The sequence below is a fragment of the Schistocerca americana genome, chromosome 2 (genome assembly GCF_021461395.2).
Source record: "Schistocerca americana isolate TAMUIC-IGC-003095 chromosome 2, iqSchAmer2.1, whole genome shotgun sequence".
NCBI lineage: Eukaryota > Metazoa > Arthropoda > Insecta > Orthoptera > Acrididae > Schistocerca > Schistocerca americana.
Window position 1 is genome coordinate 223,552,315 of NC_060120.1, and position 21,644 is coordinate 223,573,958.

Here is a 21,644-nt window from a genome sequence, read left to right on the forward strand (position 1 = left end):
CGGTATGTGGCCTAGCGTATGTAGTGTACACCTATGTCTACATCCGCGTCTACATTCCGCAAGCCATCTCATGGTTTAACATGGCTGAGGGTACTCTCAGAACTAGTATCATTTCCCCACTTTTACTGTCCCAGTCGTGAATGTACCGCGGAAAGAACAGTTACTGATAATAAATAAACATTGTTTTATTTACAAGAGACAAACATTTGAAATGTCATGAAGAGCTACATTGTACGGCAGCATGGGGTTCCTTATGCGGCCTCAATATTACTATATCTTTTCAGACCATAATATCATAACACCTGTTTTAACACACTGATACTTTACGATTATGCTCGTTTTATGGCTGTGGCAGTGATGCTGTGGTGTCCAATGACATTTTTTTTATTTGATTGTACTGTTCTTCCTGTGGCTTATTGTGAGCTCCCGTCTGGCAGGCGTCCACATTTGATAATGAATTCACTAGTGAGCTGTAATTCTTTCTGTAATTACATTATTTCGATTGTGTAAAGAGACTGTGTAAACTAACATAGGCCTTTGTTTTAAGAAAGCCTCTTTTCCAATTAGATTTATAATCTGAAGTGTAAGTACAATCATTTTCGTTTCATCTTCTACACTACCATTTGCAAATTTGAACAAAGTTTTTATATACTTGAGTATAAGGAATGTACTTCTTCGAAATTACAGAAAGTAACGTGCAGCGGCTACCACCAGCGGGCTTGGATACGTGCACGTTTCGTGCCACTGAACGGCAGTATAACTGAGTCTCTCTTCATGTGCTCTATGTACGCTTTAGTAGGGCTCTCTACATACTATTGTTTTTTGTTGTTTGACGAAGCCGAAATGGTTGATGAGTTTGATTGCACCATCACATATAACAGCGTTATATGTGTAATGCGAAACATTTTTTACTCAGGTATGGATATGATGTACAGTTGTTTCTACAGATGTTTTCTGCTTTAATTTCGTATTTTTAGGAGTGTTTTGTAAATTGGATTACGACTGAACTCATCTGGAGAAAGTCATTACCAACCGAAATTAATAAACTGATTGCAAATAAACAACGTGATCCAAGACTAGAATTACAATAAAGCGGTTATTGCTAAACGCGTGAGCTCTGAAGCATCATCAACTACGCTATCGGGCCGAGTGGCCGCAGTGTAATCTTCTGCCAATGGCGTCATTCGAATTCGGTAGAGGCCCAGGAGAAAAACAGGTCGTGGCGCATTAGTCACAGTACGTGACACTGCAGGTCTTACGAGTGCCAGCAGCCGTCACCGGCGGGGAGCAAGTAACTGTTTCAGACGAGTTTAATAATTCTTGACCGCGCGTTGCAATTCATGCAAGCTCTCGACAGCACACAACAAAGTTAAGACTTTTACCGGGAACTTTTCAATAATACATTGATTTCCAGTGGACCCTGCACAGACCCGAGCATTCGCGTGGAGTGGCGGACAAACCTACTAGTGTGACGTCACAAGTTTGTGTCGAGGCTTGTATTTCCCTTGGACCCTGAATTCGGTAAGGAGCAGCGTGGGGACAAAAAAATGGTTCAAATGGCTCTGAGCACTATGGGACTTCTGAGGTCATCAGGCCCCTAGAACTTAGAACTACTTAAACCCATCTAACCTAAGGACATCACACACATCCATGCCCGAGGCAGGATTCGAACCTGCGACCGTAGCGGTCACGCAGCTCCAGACTGTAGCGCCTAGAACTGCTCGGCCACTCTGGCTGGCGTATGGGGACAGCACACCACTCTCCCAACAACGGCCCTCCAACCTAATTCCATGTAAATCGCACATTCTCTAATTTTGCGAAATACACTTCAGAGGAACCTATACTTGACTGGATCTTCTAGGAACGTGCGTTCCGGAACTTTAACAGTAAACCATACCGTGATGCACAACACCTTTACTGTGGCGTCTGTGGTGAACCAGATGAACGAAACGTGCTGCTCTTCTTCGGATCTTCTTCATTCCTTCTATCAGTCCTATCTGGTATGAATCCCAGAACGTCCCTCAATACTGAAGTGAAGAAAAGTTCACAAACAGCACTCGATACAGTTCAGAGACGATTTCTACTGGAAGTTCCAAGTACCGATAAGCCGCCCGGAGTGGCCGAGCAGTTCTAGGCGCTACAGTCTGGAGCCGCGCGGCCGCTACGGTCGCAGGTTCGAATCCTGCCTCTGGCATGGATGTGTGTGATGTTCTTAGGTTAGTTAGGTTTAAGTAGTTCTAAGTTCTAGGGGACTGATGACCTCAGAAGTTGAGTCCCATAGTGCTCAGAGCCATTTGAACCATTTTGAAGTACCGATAATTGTTGAGTCGTTTGTTGATTAAGTACCGTTAATTCATCACCTTAATAAAATGGTGACTAACTTAAGTCACTTGCCACGCGGTTTACTATAACACTACCTCGCGGGATAGCCGAGCAATGTGAGGCGCCTTGCACGGTCCGCGCGGCGTCCCCCGTCGGACGTTTGAGTCTTTCCTCGGGCATTGGTATGTGTGTGTCGTCCTTAGCGTAAGTTAGTTTAAGTTGGATTAAGTAGCGTGTAAGCTTAGTCCCATAAGATCTGCCCACAAATTTCAATTACTATAACACTACGGAAGACACACAAAATGAAACATCGAAACTGAAACCCATGCTTTCCACTAAACTATTACTGCAAGACTGTTCACTTTTGAACATTGCGCAAAATATTCCCGAGAGCATGTTCGATCCAGAAGCAGTGAAGTCAGTCGTCTTCCGTGTATTCGATCATGGACAGAATTACGGCAAAATTCTGAAGGGTAGCATCAAGGCAGCCTGACGACGATCGAGTGACCTCCTATACCACTACCGTGTTCTTTTACCCTGCCGGTGTGGACATTAAACAGAACACCTGCAATTAGAACGACTTAAATGCTTGCAGCATGTCTCTCAGGGCATCCATTTTTATTACAAGATCGTACAAATTTTGGTGGTTGAAAACCAACTTCCTTAATTTTTCTATGAGCAACACTGCACCCTATCTATGTTCATGTATAAGGTCTAAAACTTTGCTTCCGCCGTTTTGCAAGATACGGCAGTAGTGGAAAGTAGTGGTGCAAGTCGTTCGTCGTGAGTGTCATATAGTAAGCTTAGGCATTCGAGACATAATGCCATCAAAACACCAGTCGATTTTTGATAGCATCATAAAGTTATTCTCTACTGAATACGTCAACTTCTGAGCCCAATTCTCGTCATCTGCGGGAGGTTTTAATTTTCTGCTTTGATATGGAGCAATCTGCTGCTGAGGCTCATAAAACGCTGGATAAGCCCTATGGTGAGACGCCTGTTAGTGGCAGAACTCCGCATGAAATGGTTCCCATGCTTCAAGAATGGTGATTTTGACGTTGAAGAAGGGCATGGTTCTGAAAGAGAAAAAGCTTTCGATGCTGCTGAAACCGACGGGAACAGTCGCAGGAGATCGTTATCGAAAACAATTGATGTGTTTGAGCCGAGTGCTGAAAGACAAACGGCCACACTACAGCGATAGACACGAAAAAATGCTTTTGCAGCATGACAGTGCACAACCCCATGTCGAAAATCCCTTCAAAGTGTACTTGGAAACGTTAAAGTGTGAAGTTCCACCACACCCGGTGTATTCTCCAGATATTCCTCCCTCTAACTGCCACCTTTCTCGATCTATGACACACGACCTAGCTGACTAGCACTTGCGGTCATATGAACATGTGCAAAACTGGATCGATCCATGGCTCCCCTCAAAAGATGACCAGTTTATACACTGCGGGATTCGTATGCTGCTCTAAATCTAGGAGAAAAGCAGTGGCCAACGATGGACAATACTTTGAATCGTAAATTTTTTGTGAGTTTTTCACAATAAAGTCTCGAACTTCAAGAAAAAACGGCGGAAACAAAATTGTAAACCTAGTATTATGATAGTCAGTTTGGCTTTATGAAAGGTAGAGGCACCAGAGAGGCAACTCTGACGTTGAAGTTAATACTGGAACGAAGACTGAAGAAAAATCAAAATATGTTCATAGGATTTATCGACCTGGAGAAGCTTTCGACAATGTGAAATTGTGCAAGATGTTCGAAATACTGCGAAAAGTAGGGGTAAGCTGTAGGAAAAGACGAGTAACATAAAAGATGTCCAAGAACCAAGAGAGACTTTGAAGAGTGGAAGACCAAGAACGAAGTCGACGGATTAACAAGGGAGTAAGACAGCGATGTAGACTTTCGCCGCTTTTGTTCAGTTTATCCGTCGCAGAAATAATTACGGAAATAAAAGGAATATTCAAGAGAGGGATAAAAATTCAAAATAAAAGGATATCAGTGTAAATATTCGTTGACGGCACTGTTATCCTCAGTGAAAATGAATAAGAATTTACAGGATCTGTTGAGTGGAATGCCGGCCGCGGTGGTCGTACGGTTCTAGCGCTTCAGTCCGGAACCGCGGGACTGCTACGGTTGCAGGTTCGAATCCTGCCTCGGGCATGGATGTGTGTGATGTCCTTAGGTTAGTTAGGTTTAAGTAGCTCTAAGTTCTATGGGACTGATGACTTAAGATGTTAAGTCCCATAGTGCTCAGAGCCATTTGAACCATTTTTGAATGGAATGAACATTCTAATGAGTACACCATATGGATTGAGAGTAAATCGAAGAAAGACGAAAGAAATGAGAACTATTGAGCTGTAATACTGCTCAAGTTACGTGCCAGGGAAACCAAATTTGCAATTCAACCACAGCTACTCAAAGGAGATAGGAAGCTAGGGATCATTGCTGATGGACAGACTTGTGGTTGGTACATAATTTTAATTTCAACTAAAGAACAAATTTCATTATTTCAGAATCACAGAATCAGAGTAACAATATAAAAATTTAATTCGGACCTTTGACCTCTTAAGAAAATATACAACTGACTAACCGTCTGCCCCTTTTCTTTCAAAAGATACAAATGGAGTTACCATCACTGAATTTCGGACCCTTGTCCATCACCAAACTTAAGAAAACTATGTGATTAGATCATGAATTAATGTAACAAGCATTATTTTAAAGATAATAATTAGATCTGATCGCAAAAGGATCACAGACAGTCACCATCATAAGCGCACTATCAAGTTCATTGCTTACGTAACCAAAATTTACACAACACTAATGATTCACCTCGAGTTATTTATGAAGCGATCTCGTCCGTCCCGGCGGACAGGCCGGATATTTAACTAAAGGATGGAAGTGTGGCTTATACACGGTGGTACTCGGAACAAACGAGTAGAAAGCAACCGCCAAGCAATTTCGAAGAAGATCAGGCTGTAAGCCAGGGCAGAAAACACGCGCAGCACACACACAATCTCAGTCTGCCCGCCAAGGCGACAAACCCCATCTGTCCTACATACCAGCCCATTTCTGCAATAGCAAATAATACACGCGGCAGACAAATTCAACTCGTGATTCACCTTTTTCAAGACAATGCAAGGCTTACTAACTACGTGGCTATCTGTAGCATAACTGGAAACCAAAGTGAGACATCCACCGAATAAAAGAACAATTAAAATTACACTAACTTAACAAAAGCTCTGCCCTTCACATTAAAAGAAAGTCTAAAACCAAAACTGGGCGAAGAACACACTAGTTAACGTACTACATCAAATCAACACTGCAAGGAACCTTTAAAACAAGCAGTAAAACTCGATTCCCTTTTGCATTTGCCGAAATAATTAGACTCCGCTCAGCCGAAACAACACTTCGAAGCCTTCGTAAGTTCCGTATAACACTCTCTTATTCAAACCATCCTCAACTGATCTCCTGTACATAGAACATGCCGCCACAACTTTCACAAATCTTCACAGGTTAACAGCAGAAAATGAATCATACATAACTTCATGCTTCCAGTTTCTCGATGAGAAGATGTCCAGCATGAGATGACGGACCCGCCACCGTTTCGCACGCAAACGCATCGGCTAATCAGCAACTTACAGCCGGTGCGCGAAGAAGCGGCAAGGACGGCGAGGACGGAGAGGCCCAGGCACAGCGGATCGAGACGAGGGTCTGCCTTCAAAACATGTTGCCTCGTTGAACGCCGACCGGAGAAAAGCCCCCTGCCACACACCAAATCGAAAAACCAAAGGCGGAACGGTCAGAGATAGAAGACCAGAAGAGTGTCGATATCAGCGACGCAAGCCTGGAGCATAACTAGCGCTACTCGCCACGGTTCTGTACCAATGAGAACCGCGAGAAATTTAACATCGTAATTGGTGATCACGAAGAAGATGAACCTGAGGAACTCTGCACCTAGCCAGCAAAATAACTCATGACGGACGGAGCAAGGACACCAAAAGCAGACTAGCAGTGGCAAAAAGGTCATTCCTGGCCAAGAAAAGTCTTCTAATATCAAACGTAGGTCTTAATTCCAGGAAGAAATTTCTGAGAATGTACGTTTGGAGCACAGCACTGTATAACAGTGAGACGCAGACTCTGGGGAAACCGGAACAGAAGAGAATCGAATCATTTGAGATGTGGTGCTACAGAAGAATGTTGAAAATCAGATGGACTGATAAGGTAGGAAATGAGGAGGTTCTCCGCAGAATCGTCGAGGAAAGGAATACATGGAAAGCACGGACAAGAAAAAGCGACGAATGATAGGATATCTGTTAAGACCTCAGGTAATAACTTCCATGGTGGTAGAAGGAGATGTGAAGGGTTAAAGTTGATGAGGAAGACATAGATTGATATATATCCAGCAAATAATTAAGGACATAGTTCGCAAGTGCTGCTCTGATACGATAAGGCTGACGCTAGAGAGGAATTCGTGGCGGACTGCATCATACCAGTCAGGAGACTGATTACTCAAAAGAAAAGAAAAAAAAAAATGTTCTACAAATTTTTCAGGCAGATAATACTTAAATTCCGACTTCCACAATTTTTCTGGGGGAAGTGAGGGTAGCAGAAGTCCTCCCTGTTGTTCTGCAATGGTTGCTTCCAGTTGAAGATTGTATTTTGGTAATGTCCTATGTAGATCATTATAAGACTTAGCTGCTGACATCATGTGATACGTCTAAGGGCCACACCAAGTAGGTGAACAAACACTGACCAACAGCCGCTCGATACCAGATCAGACTCTCGTGGTTTTTGATAGTATTTGGTCCACCCTGGGCGTTTCTTTTTCCCAGTACCACGCATATCTGGAAGGATTCAACCTATCCACCACATTGGGAGGCGCCCGACGTTATCTAACAACGTCGTACCTACGTACTGAGTACGAACAATCTCTGTACTTGCAAATTAACCTGTAAAAATATTGTTTATATTGCTTGCCCAAGTACGATGTCAGTTGTTAGGATTATAAGTATACGAAAGCAAAAGACGGATGGAAGGCCCTCTGTGAGAAAGAGGCAAAAGTGCTCCAATGGAAAAGGACGAAATAATACTCAGGCTTCAGCTATCAAACAGTGCACCTCCTGGTTTGGATAGGACTACACAATTACCAGAAATTTGAGCCTCGGCTCTGCTGGAACAGATGTGAAATGTTTAAATAGTGCTCCATGTCAGTTACTGATTGGAGGAAGAACCATGCATGAGACGATACTCATGCATCTTCACCTCCAGGTAGTGTACAGCTTTCTTTAGTGTTATAAATCACATGGTCCAATCTTGTTTGTGCATTCTTTTATCAATATAGTGGGAAGCTAAGTTTACGTATGTATGCTGACTGATTTTGACAAAAGGCAAGTTACCTGTAACTACTTCCAGGTTTGATTTCTAAAAGTTGCCTTACCGTCATAATTACAATGAAAAACTGTCAGATTTCTTAGCAAAAACTATTAGAGAAATGTTAACTGGAAAAAAAATTTACCAATTGTGGCTAGTTAAAAAAATTTCCAAGTTTAAGTTTTACGCCCTGTTGTAATAGAACCTGAATTTCATGATTGGTTAACCTTCATCCTAAAAGTAACCCATTCTGACAGCAATATTCAAAAACATACATGAAAATTGCTTAAAATATGGTTATCATTGCAAGGCAAAGAGTGAGAAGTTCATGTTCATGTACGTGTATCGTTATTTAGGGGATATCCACATGAAGAAAGTAGGGATGCAGATTAACTTTCATGGTTAAGCTAGATATTGCGACGCTCGGAACCGTCCAGAATATTTTCGTAACCGTTAATGGGAAGGAGTAATTCTCTGGCTACCTACTGTCTCACACCAAAGTGAATAATCAATAATACAGTTAAAACTTGGATCACTACGTTACTTATGAAGTAATTAATGAACAGAGTTACTTACTGATTGAGATTTTGGGTTAAACTATAACCATTTTCTTGCTCACTAAGATATATGTGCGATTTGGATCGGCAACCTTCACGTTACCTTGCCACAGCTCATAACTGCAATTAAGTGTTACCTAGCAGAAACGATTAACAATCCACGTGGTTTTGTACATTGATTACAATATGTTCCGGGGGATGCCGGCCGGAGTGGCCGTACGGTTCTAGGCGCTACAGTCTGGAGCCAAGCGACCGGTACGGTCTCAGGTTCGAATCCTGCCTCGTGCATGGATGTGTGTGATGTCCTTAGGTTAGTTAGGTATAATTAGTTTTAAGTTCTAGGCGACTGATAACCTCAGAAGTTTTGTCGCATAGTGTTCAGGCAGTTTGAACCATTTTGTTTCGGGGAAGAATAACTTTCAGTCCGACGGCCTAAAGAAATCATTCGTAAATGAATCACAGTTAAAATTCAGTAATATAACAGTACAAGGCTTATATGAGGTTGCAAGAGAGGATGTTATTTGATATTGTAATGTTTCATTCTCAAAAGCTTGCATTATTAAACTTAAATTGGAAAAAATTGTGTAGCATGTAATAATAAAGGTTACAATCGACTAATTAATAACATGCACTTGTCGATGAGACGTCAATGCGAGAAGTTAGTTTCAGAAACGTATAACTCCATTTTGAATTGTTGACTGTGAACACAAATTAGAAAGCTTTATTTCGAAATAAACCAAGCCGTAACCTTTATTCCTGCCGGTAATGGGCTCTCCATGGAAGCATACAAAAGTGGCATTTTAAAGCCTGGTACCAATTCTGGTAAATCACTTTATACCTATTTGTAGATGAAGAATTGTACCCTCGTCCTGCCGAAACCGAGCCCAGTGACATAACCAATTCTACACCCGCCCATACCAACGACCCAAAAAAAAAAAAAAAAAAAAAAAAAAAAAAAAAAAAAAAAAAAAAAAGGGGACGGCTAACATTTGGAGTTTAAGGTGCTGTTAATGAGTATTTGTCAGGTACTGTAACGAAAATTTAAAAACAAACTCGCACGTATCATTCTTATCCTCAGCTGCCGATGTTGCCAAGATCCCCGACCAGTCCGCTGTTCATTTGCTTCCAGCTAGCGTTCGTCTGCGAGATGTTAGCGAAGACAAACGGCAGCAATTTTCAGGAAACACTCGCATCTCCGCCATGACAAAGTCCGTCGTTTGTCACAGAGCTCTGCCTAGGAGCATCATGAGGAGCCGCACTGTATCACCGCGCCGCTGTGGGGAAGCTGCACATAGCCGAGAACTTTGCTTGATATATGGAGCACCCTTTCTGGAACAACGGGGGAAGACGCCCCTTGCAGATAACGGTGATAGCTAGGATCTGAAATTGTTTTTTCTTTGAATTTTACGTAGTGACATATTTAAGGATAGCTATATCCGAGTTACCAAACGCGCAACTTCCTGCACTCAGGAAGTGACTGGAATATGTACAAGTATTGTACTTATCTGTTGTAATGGCGTCAAATCTTCATTAGTGCTCTTTAATTTTATACAATTATAATAGTAGCAAAGAAGATCAAGGCGAAGATATTTATCGACATAAATAACACTGGTCCACATATTTTCACTTTTCATGTTTTACAGAAAAGAAACTAACCGTTCTTTATAGATTTCATGCGCTGAAAACGAGAATGTAAGTTAAATTTTGCCTCCTAATCCAGGGTTACAAATAAATAAGGCGTTTCCATTTCACAGTCACACTAATGGGGCCTTATAAAAGCTACCTTTAAAGGCAGTCTGACAGGGCTTCCTGTGCTGCAAGTGAATTAGGTGGATGCTTCTCGCAAAATCTGGCAAAACTAGTTGCCAGTCTATATCTACATCTACATTTATACTCCGCAAGTCACCCAACGCTGTGTGGCGGAGGGCACTTTACGTGCCACTGTCATTACCTCCCTTTCCGGTTCAGTCGCGTATGGTTCGCGGGAAGAACGACTGCCGGAAAGCCTCCGTGCACGCTCGAGTCTCTCTAATTATACATGCGTGATCTCCCCGGGAGGTATAAGTAGGGGGAAGCAATATATTCGATACCTCATCCAGAAACGCACCCTCTCGAAACCTGGACAGCAAGCTACACCGCGATGCAGAGCGCCTCTCTTGCAGAGTCTGCCACTTGAGTTTGCTAAACATCTCCGTAACGCTATCACGGTTACCAAATAACCCTGTGACGAAACGCGCCGCTCTTCTTTGGATCTTCTCTATCTTCTCTATCAACTTGAACTGGTACGGATCCCACGCTGATGAGCAATACTTAAGTATAGGTCGAACGAGTGTTTTGTAAGCCACCTCCTTTGTTGATGGACTATATTTTCTAAGGACTCTCCCAATGAATCTCAACCTGGCACCCGCCTTACCAACAATTAATTTTATATGATCATTCCGCTTCCAAGATATTTTACAGAAGTAACTGCTACCAGTGTTTGTTCCGCTGTCATATAATCATACAATAAAGGATCCTTCTTTCTATGTATTCGCAATACTTTACATTTGTCTATGTTAAAGGTCAGTTGCCAGTTGCCACTCCCTGCACCAAGTGCATATCCGCTGCAGATTTTCAGGCATTTCGCTGCAATTTTCTAATGCAGCAACTTCTCTGTATACTATAGCATCATCCGCGAACAGCCGCATGGAACTTCAGACACTATCTACTAGGTCATTTATATATATTGTGAAAAGCAATGGTCTCATAACACTCCCCTGTGTTCTGTTTGCTAAAAACTCTTCAATACAGCCACACAGCTGTTCTGATATTCCGTAGGCTCTTACTTTGTTTATCAGGCGACAGTGCGGAACTGTATCGAACGCCTTCCGGAAGTCAAGGAAAATGGCATCTACCTGGGAGCCTGTATCTAATATTTTCTGGGTCTCATGAACAAATAAAGCTAGTTGGGTCTCACACGATCGCTGTTTCCTGAATCCATGTCGATTCCTACAGAATAGATTCTGAGTTTCCCGAAATGACATGATACGCGAGCAAAAAACATGTTCCAAAATTCTACAACAGATCGATGTCAGAGATATAGGTCTATAGTTGTTCGCATCTGCTCGACGACCCTTCTTGAAAACTGGAACTACCTGTGCTCTTTTCCAATCATTTGGAACCTTCCGTTCCTCTAGAGACTTGCGGTACACTGGTGTTAGAAGGGGGGCAAGTTCTTTCACGTATTCTGTGTAGAATCGAATTGGTATCCCGTCAAGTCCAGTGGACTTTCCCCTGTTGAGTGATTGTGGTCCTCTGTGAGTGATTGTTGAGTCACGTGATCATTGTTGGATGTAGCGACCAGAACCGATTTTAGTTGCCTTTCGTCACGGCAGCGTGGTCCTGTACTGCGTTAGTTCACTTCTTATTGGAATGAGAGTTGTGACGGTCAGCAGAGAATGTCTGTGAGGTGAAGAATAGAAATTGTGCGCATGTACACTTTCACCAAAGTGCCCCACGCCTGCCGTAGCAAACTTGATAACTCTTTTTGCATTTGTGCGTTTGTTATATGTGATTCAAGAAGGCGACCACTGCCTAAAACAGTGTAATATGCATACACCTTGTATTTCGAGTGTCGAGCTGAAGTCCAAGATAAATCGTTGGCTCCACGCATGGGTAACATTTGTGGTAAGCTTCTACAGGACTCAACTGCTGAGGTCATCGGTCCCCAGACTTACACATTATTTAATCAAACTTAAACTAACTTACGCTAAGGACAACACACCCACCCATGACTGAGGGAGGACTCGAACCTCCGACAGGGGAAGCCGCACGTACTGTGAAAAGATGCCTGAGACCGCGCGTCTATACTGCGTGGCCTCCATGCATGGGTTGCACCTAGTGTTCGTCTACACTGAATGCTGGAATGCATCACAGAAACGTCTCAATAAGGTTTGGTGTGCCTCCTATTTGGCGTGAACACACGAATCATGCATCAGACTTCTATTTTTGCTTGAATTCATAAATCATGCATCGGAGTTCTAGTTTTGCATGCTACCTCCCTTGAGAAGAGGAGTCAGTACCAAGAGACAGAGGAATGAATATTCAATACTCTCATATCCCACCTGCCATTCACCCTGTCACTCATGGTGAAGGATTACCATTTCCTTCTCTCCCACATGTACCACCATCAAGCAGTGATAACAATGTAACATGTAGTTATTTATTTTAAAGTGCTGGTGGGTAAAGCAATTTTGTAATCGCGCTCAAGTGGATAACGTATCTTAATGTCTTCTCAAGCCCAGGGTGGTAAGCAGACATTCTATATAGCTTTTAATTTCGGCCCTGTAACACCGCTAATGTTAGGTGCGGATCATCTGAAATTATTTATAAATTCTACTGTGACATAACAAGAATGCACAAATTGACATAAATGAGAGTTTGGGATTTTTTCTAAGATGACAACACAACGTCTCCCTTTTTCACTCTACATTTATCACTGCTTTCAGAGCTCAAGTGATACGTAACAACCAAGTTCAATTACTGTCAACTCTCAACAAAATAATTAACATTTAGACATTGAATATGTGATTATTAAATCCTTATCTCTATATATTCGAATGTTATAAATAGCAAAACAACTAAATCTTCATCAGTGAAATTCACATTTACGTTGTCATAGCTGTTCAATGGACTAAGTTAGTGGAGAATGAAATTTTATCTTTTAAACTAATCAACCTCTCATGTACTCCATGGAGGGCATGTTAGTATTCGACTCTTGAAATTCTATAGTCAAAGCGTATTGCAGGATGGAGTGAGCTACGATAACATGTTCCCATTTCCACCGAATGGTCAAAACTCGCAACATCACACTAACTTAGGTCACTCTGTTTCTACATGGGTTGCAGAAGGTGGTGGATATAGCTCTCTCCGACTTTTGCTCAGTTCTGACTTAAATTGGAACAATCACATGCGTAAAGCTGCAGAAATGACAGTAGTTGTAGAAGGCATAGGGACTATCTAAAATTTTACCGTAGCTGATAGGTTCTAGATAGGTGACGCGTTTCGAGATATGAGAGTGCCAGAAATATGATTCACTAGTGACAGTTATCGTCAAAGGACTTCTCCATAGGATCCAACACAGGTATGTGATTGAACTGAAAGACTTGATTCCTAATCCCAGACAGCATTTCTACCGAAGAGTGGAACACTAGAGATCTGAAAAGCGTGTGTACATGTCTTACGACCTCAATCAGCACACCATCCACGGTTTGTGATCCTTCTCAATCAACCTTAGCCTGTAACCCACAGGATATATAGCAGAACCTCTGACATGGCATCGAAACAGAATACATTACAAATACTGGAGAAATATCTAGCGGTGGCATGAGGGAGTTGCAAATACCGGTTTCGTACCACATTCCTTAGCCAAATCGATTTCAAAATTCTGTGATTTTATCGTGGGCTGCATGTAAGCGCACTGTTGATCTGGTAACATACACTCCAGTAGTCACCGTCTATATGCAGTGTCACAGTATTTGCCTGGAAAACCAATTCATTCGGAGGTAATGCCATGAGTCGATTTATAAAGCGGGTATAGCTTTTAACATGATTGTGTGCATCTGTAGAACCAAGACCGATTGTGATGGTAACATGGTCGTGTTTTTTTTAGCATATAGCGGTTTGTAAGATGATTACTCCGCTCTTTTTAAGACACATGACAAGCTTATGAGACATGTCTACCCATTGCTGATTTTCTCTCAGTATTATTTCGTACTGCCAGCAATCAGTTTAGTGGAAGTAGCCCAACTGACCTAGCTTCCTGCCAAAATTTTAACTTCCAGCCATGATGCGATTGCGACGTTGCCATATCTATCGCCGCCATCTTATATCCCCCATCTTGAATAAATTTGGCAACAATGAAGAGTGGGGTGACACGAACTTCGTTCCTCTACTCACAAAAACAGTCTCTTGACCTGTTTCTTAAATGTTTCTGTGAACTATTGGACTCTGATGGTCAAAATTGTTAACTACATTACAGTTCTTTCTGTTTAGTCGCGTCCGCTACTGTCCTCTAGTAGATGAAAATTAGAACTATGTACTCGACTGAATCTGCTTCAGACCATCTGTCACTGTGGCTGCATGAGTTATTCTTCTGATACACAGGCTCTAGGCAGGAGGGATATAAGGCGCCACGCCTAACAGTCGCTTACATCACTTTAAAGGATATTTTTAGAAAAGATGTATATAACAACTGCAATAAGAAATATGAAGGTGGAATTCTTACAAAATGTTCAGAGCAACTTTTTGACACTGCAAGCAGTTTGCAATGGGCGATAGATTCCATGACACTCCACAAGAACGCCGCACTGTAGCCCAAAATTAACTGGATCTAAAATATGCACAAGACTGTCATTATAAACACAATTAAATTAACACAAGCAATATAGCGTGGCAAAAGATAGCTGAATCTCACACTCTCGGGATTATTTTCAGCGATTAGCAGCCCTGTTTCCTTAAATATCAATCTGTTTTACAATACAAGAAAGTACAAGTAAAAAAAAATCCTGATACCTGCTGATATAACAGAAAGCTTCAACAAAGTAAGATAATTTTTCGTCAATTGCAAGAAGTAGAAATTGCCAGACGCGCACTACTGGTCTTAAATAGACAATTTCATTAATACTAAGAGAGCCCAGACAGGGCGAACTCCACGAGGCTGGCTGCAGGAACACAGATGTCAGGTTGTCTCACCAAACGGCCAACGCAAGAAACACCAAGGACGTAATTAGAGGGAAGGTTTACCACGGGAGGCTGAACCTTGTCAAACTCATCAAATGATTTAAGGGGATACGGAATCACCTATCCCCGCAATGTTAATATATGCCTACTATAGGGAACATTTTCTCACAAACTACTGGAGACAGAGAGGTAAAAATTTTACTGTATGTGCATTCATATGTTACAACAATACTGAAACAACAGTTTATTGTCAAAGTATTTTCTTACAGAGATATTGTACATTTATTTTTAAGTAAATTTTTTCCATCGGTTTTTACTAGACTATCACCCCTAAGTCTTTTTTAAATCAAGTAATTAAAAAATCGTTGTTTCAGTATGTAATAGGGACCTATGTCACTACGTCATAAAAATTTCAGACTTCTAGGTTGACCAGTACCTGAGATAATGTTCCTAGATGAAGTAAAAAGTAAACTTACGGGAAACGGAGAAAGAAGATTAAAACATTCCTGATCCGTAGCTAATACCCCCTTCACAGTCTTCATAATCATCTTCAAGTCTTCTTTTGGCACCCCTCTGCACCTGTCTTGCTTTTTTCACTAATGTCTTGATTATATTATCAGCATGCCTTAGTCTGTGATGATCTATAAAGAACATAGCACGTACCGTACGGGAACCAACACACATACCCAACTTTTGAAGGACCTGGCATTTAGTTATATTTCCAAGATTGAAGGTTGCCACAGCATCATACACACCAAAATGTAGTGTATTAATTCCGACAAACACTGTTTTTGGGAGACGATGCCATATCACACTATTCAAGCACTCGTTGGGGTTCTGCGTTTTTCCGTGAAGACATTTCATCAGAAGACTTCTGTCAGCCAGATCTCTGAAAATGGGCTTTATTTCTGCCATGATGGCTGATGGTAGACTGTGGTGGTGAATGTATTTCTCTCCTGTTGTTAGTCCCCTATTGTATTTACACCAGCTGTTTTCACCTTTGGGGCACAAACCATGTTGTGGATGCTCATCCGTGGATGCGGTGTGGAAATATAAAGCCCATATAGCTCTCCTCATTTCTTCAAGATTGCCTGTATTTTGCCTGATTGCAAGGCCATAACAGTTCTGAATGTGGTCTATTATGGAATCAGTCAATCTTCCTCTGCCATCCAAGGTTTTCCCATCATCTAGTTTTTTCCCTTTCATAACTGATTTTAACCTTCTCAGCCTGGCACCCATTCTCTTCTGCACATGTCCTATACATTCAAGTTTGCTTATATTTACACTGTTCCCATATGGTTTGCTTTCCAAAACTTCTTTGAATGCTTTAGAGTCACCATCTCCCAGATATTTGACATAGCGAACATTATACCACTGTGAAGAGCGATGAAAAATTTTCTTCACCCCAGCAACCTCCATGCCACCACTACTACCATAATAATTAGCAATACAGTCATCACTGTGTTCATTTTTCAGCCTGTCTGTGCACCTACAGTATTTAGACATTATTGCAACATCAATAACCTTGCCAGTATCAACACTAGTTGCTGTTACAACACCATTGTTGGAGGTGTGGCCCCTTTTCTGCCACGTGCCATCAAACGCCACTGTGAGGTCACGACTGCCGTCATTTTCTTCCACTGCTTCTTCCACAGCAACCTGCATTGACTTCTGTGCTACATCTTCAACTGCAGATCCTAGTACACAATTGTAAGCTTCAAACTTTGAAGGTGCACTTGGAAGATTTAGAACACCACATAGCATATCACCAGCTGCTTTGCCCTTACCAATTGCTCGCAATCCATAAACTAACCTAATATTTTCACTATAAAGTTCAGTTTTCTTGTATCCATTATTTACAGTTACTGAAACCGAACTTGGAAACTTACAGCTGTATTTACAAACACTGCATATTAAATTAAACTGGGCAGCCAGGCCAACATGGGATTCTACTTTCAGAGAAACGTTTCCATGACATTTTTTGCAGCACAAACTGTTTTCAAGAGCTTCACACAATATATTCGTATCAATGAGTTCAAAAACTTCATTCCCTCTATCAAGTAAATTATATTTCTCTTCCAAATCTCTTAGTTTTTTATGAGAAGCACTGTTTTCATTTGGTGTAAGTTCGTTCGGCAAATCAGTAATAAGTGGATTCACATTTTCCAACAGTGATGATGATGAACTGCTTTGCTTTGCTAATGAATCATTATTTCTTTTCTTTTGCCAGTTCACACGCTTTTTAAATACTTTTGCTTTAGCTCTAGGCATTTTCACTGCGAAAAATGAAGCACTAAATACGAAATAACTCAACAACAACTACTTTCTTATATCACACTGTTTACAAAACAGTCCCGCCACAAAGTCAAAGAGTAACTTGAGGAAACCAGAGAGAAACATTTTCGGGCAACTAGTGTATAAATAGTCGCTGGAAACCGGGATATTTGAATTCATGTCACTTTAAAGGTACTGCCAAAAAGTTCATGGTCAGCCACGAGAGACGTGTATAACTAAAGCGCAATACCCGATCTCACAAATATATAAAAATAAAATAGTTATAATTGTAGTAGAGCTATGTATGATACGTCATTTTAAAGAGGAAACATGGCAGAATATAATACGCCAATAAAAAAAAATTCGATTTTTTAACCCAAAATCCGATTCCGTATCCCCTTAAACAGCAAGATGATAATTAGCGCTTGTCGGCTTCTCTCAGACGTACGCCCAGTTAACGAGCACTACCCATGTTAGCGCACTTTGCAAGACACACGGCTGACTTAACGTGTCGTAATTGTAGTTTCAGCAGCTGGTGGACTGCAAAATGTAAGGACTTACTTCAAGGTGCTCACTGTGCACTAAAGGAGAGAGGTAAACATGCAGTTTGCGGTCCCCTGGCGGCACGTAGAGTAGAACTCTGGCACAGGCAGCGGTTTTCAGCACAAGTCCTTAGGCCGCAGTGGAAAAGGCCACTCTTCCCATCATACCGTCAGCTAACAGTCAACCCTGGAGTGCCAAGTGCTTCGCAAGCCCGACGAGCTTTATAGCGAAGAACCACCTGCCTCCTAGGTGGACTGTTCGAGAGTTAGCTCTCTAGAGACCTCTTAGAAGCCGCCTGTGGACGCCCTCTAGGCAAAGATAAGCGTACACGAAAGTCTGGGGCGATAGGTCGATTCGCGACACGGCTCAGCCAGCTACTGATTGCTGGCCCCATTTCGGCTACAGGTGAGATTGGATTCTACCTACATGTCGATCAGGAGACCTGAAAATGGCATAGTGAAACGGCGAAACTGGTCACATGGTAAAAATATGAAATATATACCGCCAGAGGAGTTTTGCTTGATATTTCCTCTCGTTCAAGGTTACTGATCGATCACAAGCAAACACCTCGTTGCACGAATGGACGTCCCTATTGGTAGTGCTGACACGCTCGCCCACCAGTTGGGTTCCCAACGGTGTGTGCCCTCCCCCCCCCCCCCCCCCCACCCATCTCATTCACCCTATAGTCCAATCTCGTAACTTCCGGCTTTCATCCGTTTGGCCCTATGGAGGATGCCCTCCGCGGGAAGCATTACATGGATGATGGAATGTTATTGATGCTACAAGACGCTGGCTCCGATATCGACTGGTAAAGTGAAACCACGTGGACATACAGGCCCTCCCATTTAACATCGCTGGTAAAGTGGTACCATGCGAGTATAAAGACCCGCCCAGTAAAGTGGCGTAAGGCCATCGCTTTGAACGGAGATTATGTTGAAAAATAGGGTTTTGTAGCCAAAAGAGTGGGAAAAATATGGTTTACGGGAATCCTGAATAAAATCAACCTACTTTCGGAAACAGTGTTGGTTTACTTATTGAACGCATTTCATACATTGGCCTCACGCTTAACTCTTTCATCTCCAATTACTTGTGACGTTAAAGACATCTGTAGACGAACAGTGAGCAAGGATTGATGAAACATACCGCAATGCGTTTCGCACTTGCGTTAATAACCAATATACGGGAATATTGTATTGAGGATTTTTTCTGACGTTGAATTGTCTGCCACAAGAAGTACGGAAGTATACGACACTCTTCAGGGAAAATCGCGCCGCCGGGTTAGGACGCAATGTCATACTTTTGTGTTAGAATTACCGAAAGCATAAACTTGTTTTGTACCAAATAATGTGTTATTTTGCTGAAAAGTCATTCGTTCGATATTAAGATGAGGCCTCCCAGAAAATCTAACAAACAGATATCCATGAGAACGTCTGATGCTCGGGAGCGAACATTTGTTAATGACAAACTAATTAGATTTTGTAGGATAAATTAATTATCAGAAATACGTTAAAATATTAAATGAAATAAATGGAACCAAAGGTTGTGAACAGAATACAATGAATATATTACTATATGCTGTCACATTTCTGTTGGTGGATTTTTGAACATTATGTGCAGAGTGAGGACCATGATACTTTCATACACTCTGCATCGATGATGAACTGACTGCTGTTAGACTCTCTAACTACTGTCAGCATATCTGGAGTAGTGGGTTTACACACATCAGTAATTCCCTCCAACAGGTCCTCCAACTCTTTGGAACTTCGTTATTGACCATCTATTTTACAGAGCTCCAGGCGAAGAAGTCTGTGGACGTCGGACGCCCCCCATTGCTATCCGGTGTAATTTGAAGGCCGTGCAGTATATGAACAGGATCATTCAATTTGTTATCCAGAACATCCCAGTGATGGTTGGACTTGTGGGACGTTAATGCACGATCACACTGCACTCATCTTGTGAACATATTTCCTCAGACGTCAAGAGTCAACCGAATGGAATGGCGTTTTGTATTTGCTGACATGGGTAGCACCTGATGTGATCCACACTGAACATTTTTATGAAATAATTTAGTTTAGTTTCCAAATAAAATACACTATGAGAGGATAGTCCTGTTTATAGGAAAAACTAATCAATAGAGTTACCCCTTTTACAGGATTTGACCGTGTGTTGTGCCCAATGGAAAAGTAAATCAGACTATTCACTTCTTTTCCTAAGATCTTTCCCAGCGATTAAATAGAAACGCAGTATGAATAATATTATACTGAAGCTAGGACAACTCAGTTCCAAATTCATTTAGTGGTTTAATACATGAACTAATGAGCGCCAGCTTATCCAGGCAATGAAACAGTGAAGTATTGGAAAAGCAGTAGTATGAAGTTTGCCGATCTTCTCGCTACTGTTTTATATGGTTCTTCAAATAAATATTACTCCGCTTAAACAATGTTGGACTACACCCTTGCACACTACGCTTTTTTAAGAGAGAAAAATCCCGGTAGATAACTTCAAGGAAGCTACAAAAATTTTGTGAGGGGGACCTTTAGAAAAGCAATTTCCATAATCAACAAATATAAATACTAAAATATTTAGATACTCAAGCACACACTTTTTCTATTGAACATTTCGCTTTAAGAAAACCTCTTTCTTACTAGAATTTACTTTCAAAAACTTTATTGTTTGAATTAACTCTGTATAGACATTTAACAGTTTCTAATAATTTGGCTACACTCTGATTGACTTTTACATAAACAAACTTTTACTATAAGACTTTTCAGTACTTAAGAAAACACAAAAACAATTTAAATGGTGCCTCTTTATATTAATTTGGCACTTCATAAGCCTGTAAAATAGGATACTCGGATTAATCTAACACCAGAAACGAACCCTATATAGGTGTATGATTAGGATGAAATAACAGGGTGAACCACTTTCTTTAAAGTTAAAGAATGATTATTAAAACACAGTTTAAATTAATGGTTCACGCTGTGCAAAAGTAAAAATGCAAAAAAAAAAAAAATCTTATCTAGTGGTTGTAGGCTTGGGTGTGGCGACCAATTATGACGGCTACACTATCCACAGTACAGCCAGCAAGAGTCTTGCTGTATGGGCTGAATTTCTCTTCTTTACGTACAGTAGCCCAACAACTCGCAGCTATGCCATAAGCCCATAAGCGGTTTGCAGCCTTCATCCGAAGTATTTTTGTGTAAATCTGCTGGCAAAGCTCCTCCTGCTCCACAAAAGTGTCGTGTCAATCATTTCTGCCTACAGACTGTGTGGCTTACTTCCCGCGCTTGCTCTAGGTAGCGTGCCAATTCGCCCTTGCCAGAGCCACTTTCGTTTCAAACAAAAGGATACTGGCTTTTACATAACACCTATTTCTTACATTGCTCTGAAGCGTGATAATTTCTTAAATTTTCAAATTTACATCAACATGAGCAATTTATACCCACGAATGTATTTAAATACAAAATGTCATCCGAAAATTATTTAACGTAATAAACAATTTACATCGTATTTTACACGCATTACTCTCATACAATGCAAAGAACTTAAAACTACAGTATAGCACACTTCACTTTACATCCACAGAAAATATAGTTCCAATATGCGAAAATTTTAAAACAAAAAAAATTATAAAATTTAAATGAACAATAATCAAATAATGTTATAATATTACAATATAAAAGACGGATCAACACGTTACTGAATATTATCCGGTTTCATAATTTGATCCCATTGTAGTACACTTTCAAACTGCCTTTATTTTACTTGTTTTTCTTCTACTCATTTCATAAACATATTTTTTAAAGCTTAGTTTCATAAGGCGTATTCCTTCACAAGGTCGGTGATATCCAGGTG